A 22,399-nucleotide genomic window follows, 5' to 3' on the forward strand; every position below is an offset into this window, starting at 1 on the left:
ATATTCAATAAACACAATCAGAATCAGAAAGATTATTGTAAATTTAAAAATGATTTCATTTGATAGTGAAAGTCTATATATTCTTATAGCTCAAGACCCTGCACTGTTTTCTAATGAGATATTTAAAACCAAACCAAATGCTCAGAACATTTTTTCCAGCCAGAAAATCAAGTTGTTTCATTTGTTTTAGTACAAAGAATGTGCTTTAGTAAGGCCTTTGTCTTGAGGATTTTACCATTGTCCTTGAAACTCACTTTAAAATTCAGTCTTTTGAAAACTGCACAAGTAAAAAAGGAAATTTTCTTTCCCTATGAAATTTAATTTACATGTAAAATTAATTTGAAATCTAACATGAAGTCAGATTTTTACAAGCATTATTCCAAAACTCATGCCAAGAAACAGGCACTTGTACAATTTTATGCCTCGCACTTAATTTCTTCTTAAGTAAAGCAATTGAAAAAATTCATTAATTTTTTTCTTGACCATTAGCTTGAAAGTTTTTATTTAATGAGACCATCAATTGAAGCTATTTTATGTATTCTATGGTTGCCTCTGAGGTTAATTCTCTATTACCTGTTTTAACCATGCTATAGTCCAGACAAAAGTTTTATTTACTGATTTGTTTGAACAGTTACAGTATTCTATACCCTGGGCATTATAATTACTCTAACTTTCCTCCAAAATCTTGTGATCTTTTGACCCCAGGGCCAGTAAGGGTGCATGTTCAGAGACACCATTCAGGCTCTGCTTGCCGTTTGGAGTGGAGTTTGGAGAAGGATGGGGATGCTTTTGCCTTTCATGCCTTCTCCCATCCAATTTGCCATGATGAGAGCATGCTACTATTTAAGTGGCCAGGGCCCTGAAAACGCCTACTACTGCATATCAGATACATACATCCTGGGTTTAAAACTGTAAACAATAAAAGACCTGGGCTTTTTTTTCTGCGGTTTTTTTTTTTTTTTCCTACTTTACTGATTTTTCCACTTGTATTTCTCACTCTTTCCTTATTTTGACTTTTTAGTGTCTTTGCGTGTTTTCTTAACTTTTGAATTGTATGTTTGTTGCTTTTATTTTCTTTCTTTTAAAAATGCTAACATGGTTTCTATAAGCTTTTTTTCTAGAAATTGTATAATTTTGATTTCTATATTTCTTTTGACTCAAGATTTATTTTTAAAAGGATTCTTGTCTCCAATCAGGTAGATTTTACTTTTTGTCGTTGGTTTCTAGTTACACTGCATATTTATATTGGCAGACTTCACTTGCATAATTTATTGTTGATTTATTATTCTTTAATGATTGGGCAAGAGATCCTTTCTGTATTGTGAATTATTTTTAAATATGTCTGATACTACTTTTCCTTATTTTCTTGCTAACTCTTTCGGCTCTACCAGACAGGGGGCAAGAGGGGCACAGTAGTATACAGAACACAGACGTGGACCCCAGTCAGACCTGAATGTGAATCTCTGCTGGGCTTCCTGGCTGTGTGACTGGGGCAAAGCGATCTTTTAGTTTCAGTTTCCTCAACTGGACAAATGCTAAGATAATGTATGCAAAGCGTTTAAAGAGGTACCACGAAAATGGTTGTTATTCATCTCATCATCATCATTATGATTATTACTCTTGTCCACTTCACTACCAATAAATTACTTATATAAAAATTGCTTTTATGAAATTCCTGGAGAAATAGGAAACTGTTACCTAGTTAATGTGAATAGGGGATACAAACACACACGTATATAGAGAGATATATGCATGCTATATGCAATTTTATTAATCTTTTTATTAATCCTATAATGTAAGTAAAGTGGGAAATATTCCACCCATTATATAAAGAGACCATGATTAGATCATCTGTGGAGCCACCTTCAATGACAAAGGAACTATTAATTCCAGGGGTTTGACCCAGGCCTTCTAACTAAAACTATATTCTACGTAATCACACATTCCTACTTGATTTAATTTATGTTGCTCAAATGATTTCTGAGTATGCATCAGGTAACTGTGAAGTAGTTGTAAAAGCAGGCCATTATCCGTAGTAGTCATGGTACACTTTCACATTTCCAAGGACAAGAATATAGGTTAAGAAATAGCCCAGTTTAATTGAATCTACATTCATGCTCTTAATGTGTAAGGAAAACATGGAATAAGAGAACATAACCAGTGAAGAACAAGTTTAAGACATTTTTTGTTTGGTTATGTTTTTGACACCAGCAATCTGAAATTCTGAAAAAAAACCATTTGCAACAATGAGACATCTTAGCTGCTTTCCTCAGGAAGTCCAGAGAATTGTGGAATTTGTTCAAAGCTGGAAGACCTTTGAGACGGAGGTCAAGAAAAACAAAAGATGCTCCAAAGAGTGCTGTCTGGGCAAGTCATTTCAAAATATTAAATGGGTTATTGTCTCTCAAAACAACACTACTGGGAGCTATATAATTCTATTATATATATAGATGCCTCATATCATCGATATCTCCCAGGAGTTCTGAAGTGCTTCATAACTGACTGGTTCCCCATCCCCCACCTCTGGAGAATGACAGAAAAGCTAGTGATCCTGACCTTGCGTCTAAATTGCTTGCATGGGCATCTTTAATGTACCTACAGCAGACTTGGACACGGGTGCTAATGCTGCACAGTGCCCCTTCGGTTCTTCTTCAGTCCAGGTGATAGATTATAGAGATAGCAGTTTGACTTTGGATTATAAAGAACATCACTGGGAGGCAGAGGCAAGTCGATTGCCTGAGCTCAGGAGTTGGAGACCAGGCTGGCCAACATGGCAAAACCCTGTCTCTACTAAAAATGCAAAAAAAAATTAGCCAGTCACAGTGACGCATGCCTGTAGTCCCAACTACTTGGGAGGCTGAGACATGAGAATTGCTTGAACCTGAGAGGCAGAGGTTGCAGTGAGCTGAGATCATGCCACTGCACTCCAGCCTGGGCGACAGAAAGAGACTCTGTCTCTAAATAAATAAATAAATAAATAAATAAATAAATAAATACACCATCCCCATAACATTGTGAAATGTTAGTTTACCAAACAAAGTATCCATTTCACATTTGATTTATGGGTATATTTTAGAAAATGATACCTTCATAAAAAGGCCTCTGTGTTTGTTTGGTGAGGAAAAAAAAACAAATTACAACCTAAGAGGAAGAGTGTGCACTGGAGTGGGAGATGTTTACAAGGGAGTGCGCTCACCTTTCACAATGATTTATTTAACAAGCATGTATTGAGCCTCTATTGAATGCTCAAAGATAATAGAAAAGTGCTTTCCGTACAAAGAAGACTCCCATTCAAAGTAGGATTGAGATTGACAAGTGGTTCCAGATCTTCAGACACATGGCCTCCTTTCAGGGCCTTCTCTTTGAGTCATCAGTTTTGTTCCATTGCTAGAGAACTCCCCTTTGACATACAAGTGTTCAGCTAAAGCTGTGCTCAGGAACACTATGCAACCAGGACATCTGTGTCCTGTGAGACCTGTGAGAGGTACCCCAAGGTTTCTGGTCCCTTGGCCACTGAAATACACTTCCTGTCTTCCTTAAAAGTGTAATAGTTTTTGCCCCTAAGAGTGGTAAAAATGCCGACAAGATTTATTTCATTTTTCATCCATTTCCTGGGATGGTTGGACTGAGAGAAAAATATAGACCAGTAAATTTTCATTATATATGTGAACAGTTGATCTGAGTATGAAATAGTACTCATTGATATGGTTGAAATATCTGCAGAAATCCACAGATGTGCCTTGCAAAACCATGTATCAGGGCCCTTTGATGACATATATGTAGGAAAAGATGGTAAAAGCATAAAAATTCTCACAATCCAACTGAGAACCTAGAAAAGAAAATGTGTAAGCTATACATATTAAAAAAAATAAACATAAAGCTTTAGTCAATGTAGTTTTATATCAATTCATTCGTACTCAATGTTATTTAAACTATTGTTATCTATTAATAATTCATTCACAATAAAATTATTGGATTCCACTTTTAGTCATGATGGAATAACTGATATCAGATTTGCTTTCTTACTGTAAACAACTAGGAAACAGGGCAGAGTATAGAAAAGGACTGTTACCAGATCTTAGAAATGGCAGTACAGGATTATGATCCCTGAGAGAAAATAAACAAATGAAGTGACTTCTGTAATTTTCTCACCTTCTTTTCTTCCAGGCCACAATACAGGGAGAAGGAGCATAGCACTCTTACCGGGCTGAGGATACAGAGTTTGGAGTTCAGGGAAGATGGAGAGATTGGAATGTGTGGTGCAGGTTGCTAGAGAAGCAAGCTAGGCAGATAAAAACATCCCCCAAATCTGCATGGAATCCTCTGTAGTCTTTGCCTGAATAACGTGAGCATACTGTGAGAATCCACAAGGCTAGGCAGTAAAAAACAACTTCTGAAGAAAAACAACAAAAAGCAGGGAGCTATGTGCAGAATAATTCCCAGAGCTCACACAGGACTGAGACATCTTTGAGATTCATCCAGTTAGCGTGGAGTATACTCTTGAAACACCCAGAATATTCAGGAGAGACTGAAGACACTCCAGTCTCTTAATAATAAAGCTAAACTGCTTCTAGAATAAAGACTGGCCTAAACCCATCCTAACAAGTTTTAAAATAAGCTTTAAAAATATGGAGCTCATGTATAAATAACTTAATGCCAAAAGAAAATTTAAAACTACTTAAAGAAAAATAAAACCCCAAAGAGACATATTATATATATATTTTTATATATATTTATATATTTTAAGTAATATATGCTAGTATAATACATAAATATAATATATTATGTTAATATATATATTATTCAGTAATATAATATATGCTAATATAGTATATAAATATATTTTTTGTTTTATATATTTACATATATTCTCTCTCTGTCATTTTATATCTAAATAGAAAAAGAGAGAGAGAGATACTTGCAGCAATGTGATGTCACGATGTCCAGCTTCCATTAAAAATCACTGGACATGTGGAGAAGCATGAAAAATGTGACCCACAACCATAAGAAAAATCAGTCAATAGGCACAGATGCAGAAATAATAGAGAGAGAACATCAACAAGGAGTTTAGGAAATCTATTATAAATATGATCAGAGATTTTTTTAAACATAAGAATGTTACGGAAATTTTAAATGCAAGAACATCTAAGAAAGAAGAAAGATGGAATTGAAAAAGCAATTTGTAGCCAGGTTATGAACTATGGAGTCAGATTTGTGCACCTGCATGCCCACATGGATTATACACTTCAGAGTGGAACTGATAGGCACAGAGACCCTGGAGCAGTACTGCATTGGTTACCAGACTATAGGTACCAGACACCTCAGCACGACCCTCTCAAGACACTTAATCCCACAATGCCTTCCTTCCTCTCTGATAAATAGTTGTAATAATATTACCTAGTTACGGGTTATGCTGGTGACTAATTAAGTTACTACAACCAAAGGGTTATAGAAGTGTTAGCTATTATTATGTATGTATGTGCATGTGTGTATACACACACCGACTTATACGTGACATTATTCTCTGTTTTTCTCTTATAAGTTCTGTGGGAAGTCATCACTGCCTAGAGTAGAGAATGAAATCAGCAAGTATTTAGCATACACTATATATATGACTTCCTAACATCTGAGTCCAGGAAGTCAGTCTGATAACCATCACAGCTTTCCTCCATCCATCCAACTCTAACTGGAACCATATGGATATTATAAAATCTCAACTTTGAACTCCCTTTAATACAGCCATGGGCTCAAGTTTATTTAAGTGTTTGATCTCCTGTTTTCCCTATGTATGAGATGGGAGTATTTTTCTATCAATATTTAAAAGCTGGTACCAAATGACCTTGAATATGGTTAAATAGTTTTCTCTATCAGTTCATCTCTTATGGTTTGGCTCTAGTGAAGTTTAAGGAAGTGATTTGATTATAGAAGGATGTGGGATTCTACCAACTGCACATTTCTAATCTTAGTGGAGGCATTTACTCATTTCTTTAAGTGTTCACTTGGTGTCTCACCTTCTTGGAAGAGTTTTGTCATGTGCACTAGCCAGGGTTCAAACAGAGAAGCAGAACCACTAGGAGATTTATATGCATGAGAATATCGTAAGGGATTTCACAACCGTGGAAGCTGGTTAAGTTTCAAGTGAGATGCCAATGCAGGAAGTCCAGAGGGCAGATAGTCAGGAAGATTATTGCTATAGACTGAATGTTTGTGTCCCAACAAAATTTATTTGTTAAAAGTCTAACCCCCAATGTGATGGTATTAGGAGATGGGGACTTCAGGAGGTGATTAGTTCATGAGGGTGGAGCCCTCATGAATGCAATTGCTGTATTCATAAAATAAATCCTAGAGAGCTCTCTCCCCACTTCCACAGATGTCTCACCAGACACTGAATCTGTTGGCACCTTGATCTTGGACTCCCCAGCCCCAAGAACTGAGAGAAATAAGTTTCTGTTGTTTATAAGCTTTCCGGTATATGATAGTTTATTGTAGAAGCCCAAATGGCCTAGGGCAGTTACAAAGTAGGGGAGAGCAAAACAAGCTGGAGCTCAACTGCATGCAGCGGGACACAAAGGCCCAAGGACTGTTGTAAACTCTTGTCCACTCTTCTTGCTCTGTCACTGGTAGTATGGGCATTCTGCAGAAGCCAGGGCCCTTCCTCAACAGAGGTAAAGACATATACCTGACCCAGAAATCAGAGAAGCAGGAGAAGGCTCCAGGGAGAGGAAAAGCAGCTGCAGACCCACATGTTGCTTTAAGCCAACAGAGTCAGTCATCTATTGTTGACTATCTGTGTTGAAAACCAACGTATAAATTGCAGAATCATAAGGCTGCTAGAAATTGCAGAGGTCTTTTATTCCAGTCTTCCATCTCCAGAAAGGCTTTGTCCAAATCTTTTCAGACAAAACCCCAGCCATCTCTCTCTTTGTGCAAGGTGTCCTCACATAGGCTTTTAACCACCTTTTGCATTATTTAGCAATAGGTTGGACTCTGTTTCTATCTCTATCAATTGTAAAACTGAAATAATCTTGAAAATTTGGACTATGTATCTATTATTAACTAACACTTCTGGAAAACTAAAGTGAAAATGGAATTTGTGGATTTGTGAGGAAATAGTTGTAATTATCTACCTGACATTGACAGTGGCTATTTATTCATTTGGTCGGTGGTCAATTTGACTGGCTACTCCAGAACTTCATGGCTACCCTAGTTCATGGGCCAAGTGGACTGTGCTGAGACCGTAACAAGCCCTAAGGCCAAAATAAGCAATTTTGGGATCTCAAGTATGACTGTTCTTGCCTGTAATCCCAGTGGGGAGGCTGACGGGGAGGATTGCTTGAGGCCAGGAGTTTGAAACCAGCCTGGACAATATAGTAAGATCTCATCTCTATAAAATAATAAAAAATTAGCTGGTCATGGTGGCTGGCATGTTACTGTAGTCCCAACTACTGGGAAGGCTGAGCTGAGAGGATGGCTTGAGCCCAGGAGCTCTAGGCTGCAGTGAGCTGTGATAGCACCACTGCACTGTAGCCTGGGTGGCAGAGCGAGATCTCCTGTCAAAAAAAAAAAAAAAGAGAGAGAGGAATACTTTCTGGGAGACTCAGGTGACCACATATTTATCTTGTTAGTAAATATTACTACTTCTAGTAAGATAATTTCCCCTTGTTTCTAACATAAACCTTCAACTTCAACAATTCCCTTTTCTTTATTCAAGTTGAATCAGTAACAGAGTGTCCAGCACCTTGCTGATTAGGCCTTTGTATGAATGAAGACATTTTAGCCACACAGTTTTTCTTAAGTGATTCTGATTTCTGTAGCCATCCTACTCCTTTATTTTCCAGCCTTTTGGTCATTCCTTCTCTTCATCTCCCCAAATCTTGACAAATTCTCTTCCCATTTCCTAGGCTCTAAAACTAAAAGTTAGATAGAGGACACTGTTTGAACTGGGATTAAAGATTTGCAGAGGATATTTATGCAGCGTAATTTTCTTACTATATTTGGTGTGGACATCTTCTAAACAATATTCTGGACGGGAAGTTCACAGCCCTTCACTGTTGCCCAGTTCTGCAATTCATTTGATCACTTTGTCTTCATGGAGTCCTTGTGTCATTTTAAAGGCTTTATGTTAATAACGTAAGCTGCACTTACTATATTTTATATCATATAAACAGTCTGTAAAGAGCCCTTAAAAGACAAATTGATTTTTTTGGTTAATCACAACAAGCAAAAGGACAGTTCACCTTCACCTCCTAGAGGTTGTTATATTTCATTTGCCAAGCAATCTGGAATAAGAATTATGCAACAGAATTCTACTAGAACACTCTCAACTGTCAATATCATGTAGGATCATGTCTACCAGTGGCATTACTGAAGGTGAATAGTTAATACTGTCTTTATAGGAATCCTGCATGAGACCGTGATTTACTTTGCTCTCCTATTACCTCTAGACTATTTAGAGCTTCTCAGAAGAAATGTGATGGATATTGTCTTTGTCTGCCCAGGTTGCCATAGTAAAATACCATATACTGGGTGTTTTAAGTTACAGAAATTTATTTCTTACAGTTCTGGAGTCTTAGAAGGCCCAGTCAGGGGGCTAGACAGTTCTGTTTCTGCTGAGGCCCTCTTCCTGGTGTGTAGCTGGCACCTTCTTTCTGTGTCCTTGCTTGGCAGAAGAGAGCATGATCTGGTGTCTCTTCCTTTTTCATAAGGGTACGAGCCCTATTGGAGTAGGACCCCACCTTCATGATCTCTTTTAACCTTTATCATCTACTCACATGTTCTATCTCCAAATATTGTGGGTGAGGCCTTCAACAGGTGAATTTGGGGGAACACAAAACTTCAGTCCATAGCATTCTGCCCCCGACCTCTCAAATTTTAAATTCTTCTTCCATGCAAAATACGTTCATTTTGTTCCAACAATTCCAACCCTAAAAGTCTAAATTCCTTCCACTATCAACTCTAAAGCTTAAAGTTCAAAGTCTCTCCTAAACATCTAAATCAGATATAGATGTGACTCATGGTATAATTCATTCTGAGGCAGAATTCCCCTGCAGCTGTGAACCTGGGAAACCAAATGAGTTATGGGCTTCCAAAGCACAATGGTGAGAATAGACATTCCCATTCTCAAAGAGAAAAATTGAAAGAAAGAATGTAGTGATGTCTCCAAGAAGATACAAAACCAAGGAGGGCAAATCCATTAGACCTTAAGGTCTGAGAATAATCCTCTTTGTCCTGATGTCTGTGATAGTTAATACTGAGTGTCAACTTGATTGGATTGAAGGATACAAAGTATTGATCCTGGGTGTGTCTATGAGGGTGTTGCCAAAGGAGATTAACATTTGAGTAAGTGGACTGGGAAAGGCCGACCCACTCTTAATCTGGGTAGGTACAATCTAATCAGCTGCCAGCATGACTAGACTATAAGCAGCCAGAAAACTGTGAAAGGAGAGACTGGCCTAGCCTCCCAGCCTACATCTTTCTCCCATGTTGGATGCTTCCTGCCTTTGAACATCGGACTCCAAGTTATTCCGTTTTGGAACTTGGACTGGCTCTCCTCGCTCCTCAGCCTGCAGATGGCCTAAGGTGGGACCTTGTGATAGTGTGAATTAATACATAACAAATTTCCCATATAAATATATATATATATATATTTCCACTAGTTTTATTCCTCTGGAGAACCCTGACTAATACAATGTCCCAACTTTCAGGCTTCCTGGGATGGTAGTGTCATTCCACAGTTCTGCAGAGCCACTCTGTCCCTCCAGCTATCTGGAAGGGACCTGCTCCCACAATTGTCTGAGAGGACCAAACCCCTGAGGCTCTCTGTGAGGGCCACATAGCTCTATGCTAGATCCCCTTTCTCTGAAACCAAGGAGAAAACAGTCTTACCCCCTGGGCCTGTGGCAGGAGTGGCAGTCATGCCTATCTCTGAATTCACTTCAGGGCCATTCTTCCCTTTTCTTGAAGAACAGTGCATCTTCACAGCCAAATACCTCTATGGTCCTGCCCTGTGGAATCCAAGAAGCCTGCCAACTTTCCTTTATTTTGTCCCATCTCCATCCCCTTTTGTTCAAACTGTCAGAGTTTCTGCTCATATATGCCATAAACTCTTTATCAAGTGATAGTTCAGCCACACCTTTGGTGTTCTCTTTAGAACATGCTTTATCTTTTTTTGCAATATGGATAGACTGAGGATTTTCTCAATATTTAATTTCCAATATTTTTGGGGATTTTTGTGAGTTGGTTGGTTTGGGGTTTTATTGTTTGCTTAACAATTCCGTCTTCAATTTATCTCTCTCTTCTTGTATTTACTATAAGCAGTCAGGTGGTACCAAGCCACTCCTTCAACACTTTGCTTAGAAATCTCTTCAGTTATGTAACCGAATTCCTTGCCCCCAAGTTTTACCTTCTGCAACAAGTAAGGAGGCATAGTTCAGGCAAGTTTGTTACTTTATAACAAGGATAACCTTTCCTTGAGTTTCCTATAACATATTCCTCATTCCTATCTGAAACCTCACGAGAATGGCCTCTAATGTACGTATTTCTACCAACATTCTGTTCATGATTATATCCCAGCCCAAGGAAGTTGGGTGGGACAAGTTTTTCCCTTACTCCTGGGAATGTCAGCCTTTTGTCCTGTACAGGCCCACTCACAATATGGAGGACAATAAGCTTTACTCAGTCTACTGATTCAAATGTTGGTTTCATTCACAAACACGTTCACAGACACATCCAATATAATGTCTGAATAAATATCAGGGCACCCCATGGCCGTGACAAGTTGGCACATAAAATTCACCATCATAGATACCTTCTATTTTAGTTCCAAAATTTGTCTGGATTTATTGAAAGGATATGCTTTTTATTGTCTGTTTAATTGATTCAACCAACGAAAATTGATGAGTTACTATTATGTGCAGAGCTATACACTGTCCTATATTCTGTACAAAATTCTGACTGCTCAGAGAAAGACGTTTTTCATTTACCACTTAAGCAGAGGAGGGAATAATTACTTTCTTTCCCTTTAAGAGACAAAAGATATTTGGGAAAATGCTGGTTAGTGGAATACCTGTTCTCAGTATGGTTTTCAAACACTTTAGACTTACAAATAAGTGACCTGTTACAGATATTGATATTGGCAATATCAGCAGGTCTGAGACCCAGACCAAGATAACTATATTGGAAACCTACAGTGAAAATCATACATAAAAAGAAAAAATATTCACCTACTTGCAACTGTAGACATGTGCTGATGAGAAGAGAGTGAGAACTGAAATCACTGGTCATTCCAAATGGCCTGAGGGCCCAGTCTCAACCCTAACCCTGCCAGAGAAGGGCAGGTTTCTAGGGACTGTTTGATTTGTGGCCTGTGACTCAGCAGGACTTCAGCAGTACTTGTGTCTCGTAAGAGAATGATTTGCTGCAAGCCTCATTTAAAGGGTCACTAGAAAGCTATGATTTTTTGACCTCTGCCTATTTCTGCTCAATACATGTAGAAACAAACAAACAAAACGTTTTGATCAAACTAGCTCCCTTCCAAAAAAAAAAGGTAAGATAGTAGTGGCAGTACAGGTAACAAAGTTACTTCTTGATGATATCTAGATGTGGACAAAAGAAAACAGCAATAAAGAGCCCTAGTATCTCATGATGGTGAGATCATTGTGGCAACACACTGACTCTTCAGGGAATGTGCCTGTGTCTAAGATACTTTCTCAGTGTATATTTAGGATCCCATTCTGCAGTACAAGCACTAAGCTATTCCTCATTTTAGTGGTATCCATAAAAGATAATAAAAATCACTGGATATTTACAAAAACCTTATCTATGGAAAGAAAAGAACAAAGTTTCCAACAAATACATCAGAGTTTCGTGAAAGAAAATCAATTCAGCCAGATGCAGTGGCTCGTGCCTGTAATCCCAACACTTTGGGAGGCTGAGGCAGGAGAATCACTTGAGCCCAGGAGTTCAAGACCAGCCTGGGCATAGCAAGACCCTGTCTCTACAAAAAATAAAATAAAATAGCCAGGCATGGTTGTACATGCCTTATTCCCAGCCTCTGACTCAGCGAAGCATCAGCAGTGATGCCTTCTATTCAGAGACTGAGGCAGGGGATTCACTTGAGCCTGAGAGGTTGAGGCTTCGATCATGCCATTGCACTTCAGTCTGGGCAGTAGAGTTCTTTTCCTTCTTCAAAAAAAGGAAAGAAAGAGGGAGAGAGAGAGAAAGAGAAAGAAAGAAAGAAAGAAAGAAAGAAAGAAAGAAAGAAAGAAAGAAAGAAAGAAAGAAAGAAAGAGAAAGAGAGAGAGAAAGAGAGTGAGGAGGGAGGGAGGGAGGGAGGAAGGAAGGAAGGAAGGAAGGAAGGAAGGAAGGAAGGAAGGAAGGAAGGAAGGAAGGAAGGAAATAAATAAATTCATAAGTAAAGGGAGAACTCAGTAAATAGAATCTGAACATCCAAAAGTCCTTCAAAAGGGCTTATTCAAAACTCTGTCATGGAAATTGCCTTCCAATGTGACTATCCTTACAGTCTCCGGTGACTAGAGAAAAAGGTTAATTTATCAACAACAGAGAAATGTCTTGTGTAAGGATAAATGGACACTTAAATGGATGAAGTATTTTACACCATGGAAGATCAGTATTCTAACTAATTTCATGTAATAATTAAATGTCATGGAGGAGTCAGGAGGGCAATGTACAAGTTTAAAGATGGAATTAAACTCTTTGGAGTAGTGAAAACACCACATTAATGAGGAGTACAGGAGATTTAACTTGGTCTAATGAATGGAGAAAAATTGCAGATAAATTTCTTTGTAGGTAAGCACAAAGTACTGCAATTATAGACATAAACATATGGACACAGAGCTATAATTTATAACCCAGAGAATGGTTTTGGAAAGTTACAAAGGAAAGACGTGATGCTTAAAGTTATTTTAGCAATAGATAATGAATAAATAAGTGAAGACCCTAAAGACATTGGCCAGTTGAGGCACTGAGGCAGTTTATAAAGCCCAGAAAAATACTGAATATCATCAAAGTCCTCAAACCCCAAGCACACCTTTTAACATTTATTACATTACCATGGGTTCAATATTAATACAGAATGGGATCTTACATTAATATGTCATATGGAAAGATAAGTAATCAGACCAAGTCTGTCATTAAAAGCATCTAAAATTTCCTGAAAGCGTATTTTAAGATATTTCTAAAAGCACTGAAAAGCTAGCAAGATAGCATTAATAAACCAAGGCAGAAACCCAAAGAGCCAAACAGAACACCAAGACCACTTTTGCCCTAAGGATTTCAAGCTAAGAATTTAAAGTTTTAGAGAGAGACAATATAAGAAAAAAGTAACCAGCTAACTTGATGCTAGACCAGATTGCCTAGGTTTAAATATTAACTTACCACTTGGCTTTGGGCCAGTGATTTAACCTCTTTTTACCCTAAGTTTTTCAATTATAGAATGGGTTAATGATAGTGCCTGTTAGGGTTGACATGAAGATTAAGTAAATTAAAGCCCATAGAGCAGTATCTGACAAATAGGGAGCTATACATAAGTGCAAACAAATTTTAAAGTATGTAAGAAAAAATAAAATATGGGAAAGAGGGAAATGTGATTGGGGAAGGCAGACGGAGCTTTCTGGGTGCTTGTAATGTTGTTCTTGACCATATTGGAGATTATGCAGAGGTTCACTTTAGTATTATTGTTGAATGATATAGCTCTATGTTATTCATTTTTCTGTATGTGGTTTTATCGTTGTTTGCTTGTCTGTTTGTTTTGAGACGCGTCCGCTCACTGCAAGTTCTGCCTGCCAGGTTCACACCATTCTCCTGCCTCAGCCTCCGGAGTAGCTGGAACTACAGGCGCCAGCCACAGCGCCCGGCTAATTTTTTGTACTTTTAGTAGAGAGGGAGTTTCACCGTGTTAGCCAGGATGGTCTCTATCTCCTGACCTCATGATCCATCCCCCTCGGCCTCCCAGAGTGCTGGGATTACAGGCGCGAGCCACCGTGCCTGGCCGGCTGTCTCTTATTTTTAAAAGGGAGTAAACCCTGTGGGAGTGGTTCTCAAATATTTTGTCCTCAGGTCCCTTTAAAGTCTTCAAAACTGTTGATCATTACAAACAACTTTTGTTTACAAGTTATATTTATCAATGTTATGATTTTAAAAATGAAAACTAAGAAGTTTTAAATACTTAGTTATTAATGAATTTTAAAATCACAACAAAAACTACATGGTAACATAAATTACATATTTTTTTTAAATACTATATTTTTGGAAATCAAAAACAATTAATGAGAAAAGTGGCATTTAAAAAGATTTTTGCAAATTGCTTTAATATCTGGCTTAATAAAATCCAGCTAAATTCTCATATCTTCTACTCTCAGTTTGTTGACATTTATTGCTTTGGTTAAAGTACATGAAGAAAATCCAGCCTTATACAGAGATGCCTTTGGAAACAAGGAGAACATTTAAATTGGCTTTTTATACAATATCAAAAGTAGAGAAGTGATAATTTCTTAAATGTTGCTTGCAATGTAGAATCAAATTATATCAATAAAATTTTATATATCTATGCTTCTAACTTTCACTTTGAATGTATCTTTTATTTATTCATAAACTCCTATTTGTTCCCCGAGTTAGGCAGATCTCCCAAATGTCAACACACTTTACTAGGCAACATCATAAATGGCATTTATTAATATCACCACCAATCTTATCGGAAACTTTTTAAGTACTAGGAAACTGTCATATTAAGAATGGAAGATTACATTTTCCAAAGTTTCAATTTTCTCTTGAAAGCTTTAATTTTATCATTAGCAACAAAGAGTGATGATTGTTTTCCTGAACTGACAGTCTGATGTCATTAATTTTCAAGAAAATGTCTGCCCTTTACCCAAACATGAATAACTTGTATCTCATCTGTTAGTAATTCTTTAAAACAAAACAAAACCCTGATATTCTTGGGAAAAGTGACTAATTCAGCTTGCAACTGAAACAATCTCACATTGCTTCCAATAGCCATCATACTTTGGTGTGCAACAGAAATGGCCTATGTATATTTCCCAGTTTGTCATAAGGAAAACCTAAAAAGATATGTATTCAAGTATCAAAATTTTAAATGGTAACGTGTTGACTGTTTCAACAAGGACATTCCTAAGTGAAATTGGCTTACACTTTTTTTCTTTTTACTGAAAATGTGTGGTTTGGGTAATAAGAAAGACAACTTGGCCTTTCATCCACTGGTCTTTAGTTCCAGTAAGAGATAAGACACACGCTTGAAATGTCCAGGCCAACATGAAAAGTCTTATCTTCATGTTGTTGAGGGACATGCAAACACCAGGAGATCACTAAACTCTATCATGTCATTATGCCACCTAACTACTCCTGTGCATCTTTCTGATCAAACACATTTATAAACATTCATCTTGAAAGGTATGTTTTGTGCCTATATCAAAGCAAGAAAACATTGGTCCAATTTAAACTTAGAAATAATACCTCTCCTACAATATTTTAGGCATTAATTCAGGCAATTCTACCTACATATCTGAACTGTCTTGGATCAAAAATGCCATTAATTTATTTATTCCAGTTTTCTGAATACTTCACTAGGTCACCAAAAACATGCTATGAAAAAGCAAAAGTTCAAATAACAAAAATCTAGCATGAGGGATCTTCAAAAAAATCCATGGAGAATGTATATTGTAAAAAAAAAAAAAAAAAATGCATGGATTTCAAATTATTTGCACCAAAATAAACTTGTACTAATTTGTTAGAGTGTGCAAAAAGAATCTAGTTGGAAGCACTGATAAAGAAAAGTTTGAAAGGACCTCTATCAGAACAGCATGAATTCTGCTAAAATTGAAGCAAACACAAACATCAAATTCATGATGAAACTTGGGTGACAGAATGGTAGAATAACTGATTATTTGCAAAAAGTTATGGGGAAAATGCCCCAAAGAAACCAGCAGTTTACAAATGTGTAACTTATTTTAAGAAGGGACAAGGTGACATTGAAGATGAAGCCCACAGTGGCAGATCATCCACACTAATTTACAAGAAAAAAATTAACCTTTTTCATGCCCTAATTGAGTAGGATCAACAATAACCGCAGAAACCATAGCCAACACCATAGACATCTCAATTTTTTCAGCTTTCACAATTCTGACGGAAAAATTAAAGTTGAGCAAGCTTTCCACTTGATGGGTGCCAAGACTGTTACAAACAGATCAGCTGCAGACAAGAGCATAGATTTAAATAGAAATTGCAAACAAGTGGAATCAAGATTCTAAAGCATGTCTTCAAAGAATTGTAACAGGATATGAGACCTGCCTTTACCAGTATGATCCTGAAGACAAAGCACAATCAAAGTAGTGGCTACTAAGAGGTGGAAGTGGTCTAGTCACAGCAAAAATGGAGGGTCAAGAGCAAAGGTCATGGCAATGATTTTCGGAGATGCGAAAGGCATTTTGCTTGTTGACTTTCTGGAGGGTCAAAGAATGATAACATCTGCTTATCATGACAGTGCTTTGAGAAAGTTATCCAAAGCTTTAGCAGAAATATGCCCAGAAAATCTTCACTGGAATGTCTTTCTCTACCATAACAATGTTATTATACTATTACTCATTTTTCTCATCAAACTAGGGACATTTTGCAAGAGTTTTTATAGTAAATCATCAGGCATCCATCTTGCAGTCCTGATTTGGCTCCTTCTGCCTTCTTTTTGTTTCCTAAAATTATAAAATTTTAAAGGGCATTCATTTTTCTTCAGTTAATAATTTAAAAAAGACTGCATTGACACGAGTAAATTCCCAGGACCCTCAGTTCTGTAGGGGATGGACTAAATGGCTGGTATCATTGTTTACAAAAGTGTTTTGAATCTGATGGAGCTAATAAAGTTTATAAGGTTGTGTTTTTATGAGAAATAAAATTTATGTTTTTTACTTTTTTAATTTCATTTTCCATGAAATTTTTGAAGTCCCCTCACACACTTCTTAATTCAGAGATTTGAGTTCAACAAATTTAATCTACAAAGAGTTTGAAACCACACACACACACACACACACACACACACACTTCTGACAGGTCTTTGTGAAAATGAAAGCAAAGGCTTTACCCTCAGGAGGATTAGACAACGTGTGAATGAGTATGAGGCCAAACATAAAACCTGGAGCATCTACCAGCAGTGATGAGGATGCGAGAGATCAGCAGGTGCTGATGTCAGGGTAGGAGGAAGAGAAGCAGAGGCAGGATTACTTGATGATAGCATTGTTATCCTACTCTATTCAGGTGGTATCGAGTGCACTTTATATAAAGTTCACTGTGGGAAGAAAAAATCTAGAAAAATTATTTTTAACCAGTTGCTACAGTTAAATGCAGTGTAAAACCAGAAATAAACCAAAGAATCTTAAGTAAGATCATAAGCTTTGGTGACTGTATCAGTTTTCTATTACTTTATAACAAATGACACTTAGAGGCTTAAAACAACACCCATCCATGTATTAGTTCACAGTCTGGTAAGTCACAAGTCCCAGCACTGTGTAACCAGATTATCTGCTCAGGGTCTTATGAGACTGAAATCAAGTTGTCAGCCAGGCTGCATTTCTTTCTGGAAGCTCTGAAGAAGAATCTGCTTCCACACTCATGCAGGTTGCTGGCCAAATTCAGTTCCCTGCAGTTGTAAGATGGAGGTCCCTATTGCCCTGCAGGATGTCAACCAGAGCCACTCAGATCTTAGAGGCCACCCACATTCCTTGCCACGTGACCAGTAGTGAAGAAAACTATCTGTGCAGAGAGGGCTGCTTGGAATTTCATCTCTTGGGCAAGGTTTATGTTCATGTTTTATCTCATTTAATCACATTTAGACATGATTAAAGAGTGGTATTGTTTTTGTTTTTGTTTTTTTTTATTATTATTATACTTTAAGTTCTAGGGTACATGTGCATAACGTGCAGGTTTGTTACATATGTATACTTGTGCCATGTTGGTGTGCTGCACCCATCAACTCGTCAGCACCCATCAACTCGTCATTTACATCAGGTATAACTCCCAGTGTAATCCCTCCCCCCTCCCCTCTCCCCATGATAGGCCCCGGTGTGTGATGTTCCCCTTCCTGAGTCCAAGTGATCTCATTGTTCAGTTCCCACCTATGAGTGAGAACATGCGGTGTTTGGTTTTCTGTTCTTGTGATAGTTTGCTAAGAATGATGGTTTCCAGCTGCATCCATGTCCCTACAAAGGACACAAACTCATCCTTTTTTATGGCTGCATAGTATTCCATGGTGTATATGTGCCACATTTTCTTAATCCAATCTGTCACTGATGGACATTTGGGTTGATTCCAAGTCTTTGCTATTGTGAATAGTGCTGCAATAAACATACGTGTGCATGTGTCTTTATAGCAGCATAATTTATAATCCTTTGGGTATATACCCAGTAATGGGATGGCTGGGTCATATGGTACATCTAGTTCTAGATCCTTGAGGAATCGCCATACTGTTTTCCATACTGGTTGAACTAGTTTACAATCCCACCAACAGTGTAAAAGTGTTCCTATTTCTCCACATCCTCTCCAGCACCTGTTGTTTCCTGACTTTTTAATGATTGCCATTCTAACTGGTGTGAGATGGAATCTCATTGTGGTTTTGATTTGCATTTCCCTGATGGCCAGTGATGATGAGCATTTTTTCATGTGTCTGTTGGCTGTATGAATGTCTTCTTTTGAGAAGTGTCTGTTCATATCCTTTGCCCACTTTTTGATGGGGTTGTTTGTTTTTTTCTTGTAAATTTGTTTGAGTTCTTCGTAGGTTCTGGATATTAGCCCTTTGTCAGATGAGTAGATTGCAAAAATTTTCTCCCAGTCTGTAGGTTGCCTGTTCACTCTGATGGTAGTTTCTTTTGCTGTGCAGAAGCTCTTTTGCTTAATTAGATCCCATTTGTCAATTTTGGCTTTTGCTGCCGTTGCTTTTGGTGTTTTAGACATGAAGTCTTTGCCCATGCCTATGTCCTGAATGGTATTACCTAGGTTTTCTTCTGGGGTTTTTATGGTTTTAGGTCTAACATTTAAGTCTCTAATCCATCTTGAATTAATTTTCATATAAGGAGTAAGGAAAGGATCCAGTTTCAGCTTTCTACTTATGGCTAGCCAATTTTCCCAGCACCATTTATTAAATAGGGAATCCTTTCCCCGTTTCTTGTTTTTGTCAGGTTTGTCAAAGATCAGATGGCTGTAGATATGTGGTATTATTTCTGAGGACTCTGTTCTGTTCCATTGGTCTATATCTCTGTTTTGGTACAGGTACCATGCTGTTTTGGTTACTGTGGCCTTGTAGTATAGTTTGAAGTCAGGTAGCCTGATGCCTCCAGCTTTGTTCTTTTGACTGAGGATTGTCTTGGAGATGCGGGCTCTTTTTTGGTTCCATATGAACTTTAAAGCAGTTTTTTCCAATTCTGTGAAAAAACTCATTGGTAGCTTGATGGGGATGGCATTGAATCTATAAATTACCTTGGGCAGTATGGCCATTTTCACGATATTGATTCTTCCTATCCATGAGCATGGTATGTTCTTCCATTTGTTTGTGTCCTCTTTTATTTCACTGAGCAGTGGTTTGTAGTTCTCCTTGAAGAGGTCCTTTACATCCCTTGTAAGTTGGATTCCTAGGTATTTTATTCTCTTTGAAGCAATTGTGAATGGAAGTTCATTCATGATTTGGCTCTCTGTTTGTCTGTTACTGGTGTATAAGAATGCTTGTGATTTTTGCACATTAATTTTGTATCCTGAGACTTTGCTGAAGTTGCTTATCAGCTTAAGGAGATTTTGGGCTGAGACAATGGGGTTTTCTAAATATACAATCATGTCATCTGCAAACAGGGACAATTTGACTTCTTCTTTTCCTAACTGAATACCCTTCATTTCTTTCTCTTGCCTGATTGCCCTAGCCAGAACTTCCAACACTATGTTGAATAGAAGTGGTGAGAGAGGGCATCCCTGTCTTGTGCCAGTTTTCAAAGGGAATTTTTCCCGTTTTTGCCCATTCAGTATGATATTGGCTGTGGGTTTGTCATATATAGCTCTTATTATTTTGAGGTACGTTCCATCAATACCGAATTTATTGAGCGTTTTTAGCATGAAGGGCTGTTGAATTTTGTCAAAAGCCTTTTCTGCATCTATTGAGATAATCATGTGGTTCTTGTCTTTTGTTCTGTTTATATGCTGGATTATGTTTATTTATTTGCGAATGTTGAACCAGCCTTGCATCCCAGGGATGAAGCCCACTTGATCATGGTGGATAAGCTTTTTGATGTGTTGCTGAATCCGGTTTGCCAGTATTTTATGGAGGATTTTTGCATCGATGTTCATCAGGGATATTGGTCTAAAATTCTCTTTTTTTGTTGTGTCTCTGCCAGGCTTTGGTATCAGGATGATGTTGGCCTCATAAAATGAGTTAGGGAGGATTCCCTCTTTTTCTATTGATTGGAATAGTTTCAGAAGGAATGGTACCAGCTCCTCCTTATACCTCTGGTAGAATTCAGCTGTGAATCCATCTGGTCCTGGACTTTTTTTGGTTGGTAGGCTATTAATTATTGCCTCAATTTCAGAGCCTGTTATTGGTCTATTCAGGGATTCAACTTCTTCCTGGTTTAGTCTTGGAAGAGTGTCCAGGAAATTTTCCATTTCTTCTAGATTTTCTAGTTTATTTGCATAGAGGTGTTTATAGTATTCTCTGATGGTAGTTTGTATTTCTGTGGGGTCGGTGGTGATATCCCCTCTATCATTTTTTATTGCGTCAATTTGATTCTTCTCTCTTTTCTTCTTTATTAGTCTTGCTAGCAGTCTGTCAATTTTGTTGATCTTTTCAAAAAACCAACTCCTGGATTCATTGATTTTTTGGAGGGTTTTTTGTGTCTCTATCTCCTTCAGTTCTGCTCTGATCTTAGTTATTTCTTGCCTTCTGCTAGCTTTTGAATGCCTTTGCTCTTGCTTCTCTAATTCTTTTAATTGTGATGTTAGAGTGTCAATTTTAAATCTTTCCTGCTTTCTCTTGTGGGCATTTAGTGCTATAAATTTCCCTCTACACACTGCTTTAAATGTGTCCCAGAGATTCTGGTATGTTGTATCTTTGTTCTCACTGGTTTCAAAGAACATCTTTATTTCTGCCTTCATTTCATTATGTACCCAGTAGTCATTCAGGAGCAGGTTATTCAGTTTCCATGTAGTTGAGCGGATTTGATTGAGTTTCTTAGTCCTGAGTTCTAGTTTGATTGCACTGTGGTCTGAGAGACAGTTTGTTATAATTTCTGTTCTTGTACATTTGCTGAGGAGTGCTTTACTTCCAATTATGTGGTCAATTTTGGAATAAGTGTGATGTGGTGCTGAGAAGAATGTATAGTCTGTTGATTTAGGGTGGAGAGTTCTATAGATGTCTATTAGGTCTGCTTGCTGCAGAGATGAGTTCAATTCCTGGATATCCTTGTTAACTTTCTGTCTCGTTGATCTGTCTAATGTTGACAGTGGAGTGTTGATGTCTCCCATTATTATTGTATGGGAGTCTAAGTCTCTTTCTAAGTCTCTAAGGACTTGCTTTATGAATCTGGGTGCTCCTGTATTGGGTGCATATATATTTAGGATAGTTAGTTCTTCCTGTTGAATTGATCCCTTTACCATTATGTAATGGCCTTCTTTGTCTCTTTTGATCTTTGATGGTTTAAAGTCTGTTTTATCAGAGACTAGTATTGCAGCCCCTGCTTTTTTTTTTGTTCTCCATTTGCTTGGTAAATCTTCCTCCATCCCTGTATTTTGAGCCTATGTATGTCTCTGCGTGTGAGATGGGTCTCCTGAATACAGCAGACTGATGGGTCTTGACTCTTTATCCAGTTTGCCAGTCTGTGTCTTTTAATTGGAGCATTTAGTCCATTTACATTTAAGGTTAAGATTGTTATGTGTGAACTTGATCCTGCCATTATGATATTAACTGGTTATTTTGCTCGTTAGTTGATGCAGTTTCTTCCTAGCCTAAATGGTCTTTACATTTTGGCATGTTTTTGAAATGGCTGGTACCGGTTGTTCCTTTCCATGTTTAGTGCTTCCTTCAGGGTCTCTTGTAAGGCAGGCCTAGTGGTGACAAAATCTCTAAGCATTTGCTTATCTGTAAAGGATTTTATTTCTCCTTCACTTATGAAACTTAGTTTGACTGGATATGAAATTCTGGGTTTAAAATTCTTTTCTTTAAGAATGTTGAATATTGGCCCCCACTCTCTTCTGGCTTGTAGAGTTTCTGCCGAGAGATCTGCTGTTAGTCTGATGGGCTTCCCTTTGTGGGTAACTCGACCTTTCTCTCTGGCTGCCCTTAAGATTTTTTCCTTCATTTCAACTTTGGTGAATCTGGCAATTATGTGTCTTGGAGTTGCTC

General features: G+C 37.7%; 1 long non-coding RNA gene across 1 annotated transcript in view; it reads right to left on the reverse strand.

Moving 5' to 3' along the window:
• LOC112623738 overlaps window positions 1-11,393 on the reverse strand; it is a 103,836-nt gene extending 92,443 nt beyond the window's left edge. The window contains exon 1 of the long non-coding RNA XR_003119195.1: window positions 11,227-11,393. This is a non-coding gene — a long non-coding RNA (uncharacterized LOC112623738). The remainder of the gene's footprint in view (window positions 1-11,226) is intronic.
• Window positions 11,394-22,399: the final 11,006 nt, after the last annotated feature.

This window comes from Theropithecus gelada, chromosome 4, assembly GCF_003255815.1.
Source record: "Theropithecus gelada isolate Dixy chromosome 4, Tgel_1.0, whole genome shotgun sequence".
Taxonomy (NCBI): domain Eukaryota; kingdom Metazoa; phylum Chordata; class Mammalia; order Primates; family Cercopithecidae; genus Theropithecus; species Theropithecus gelada.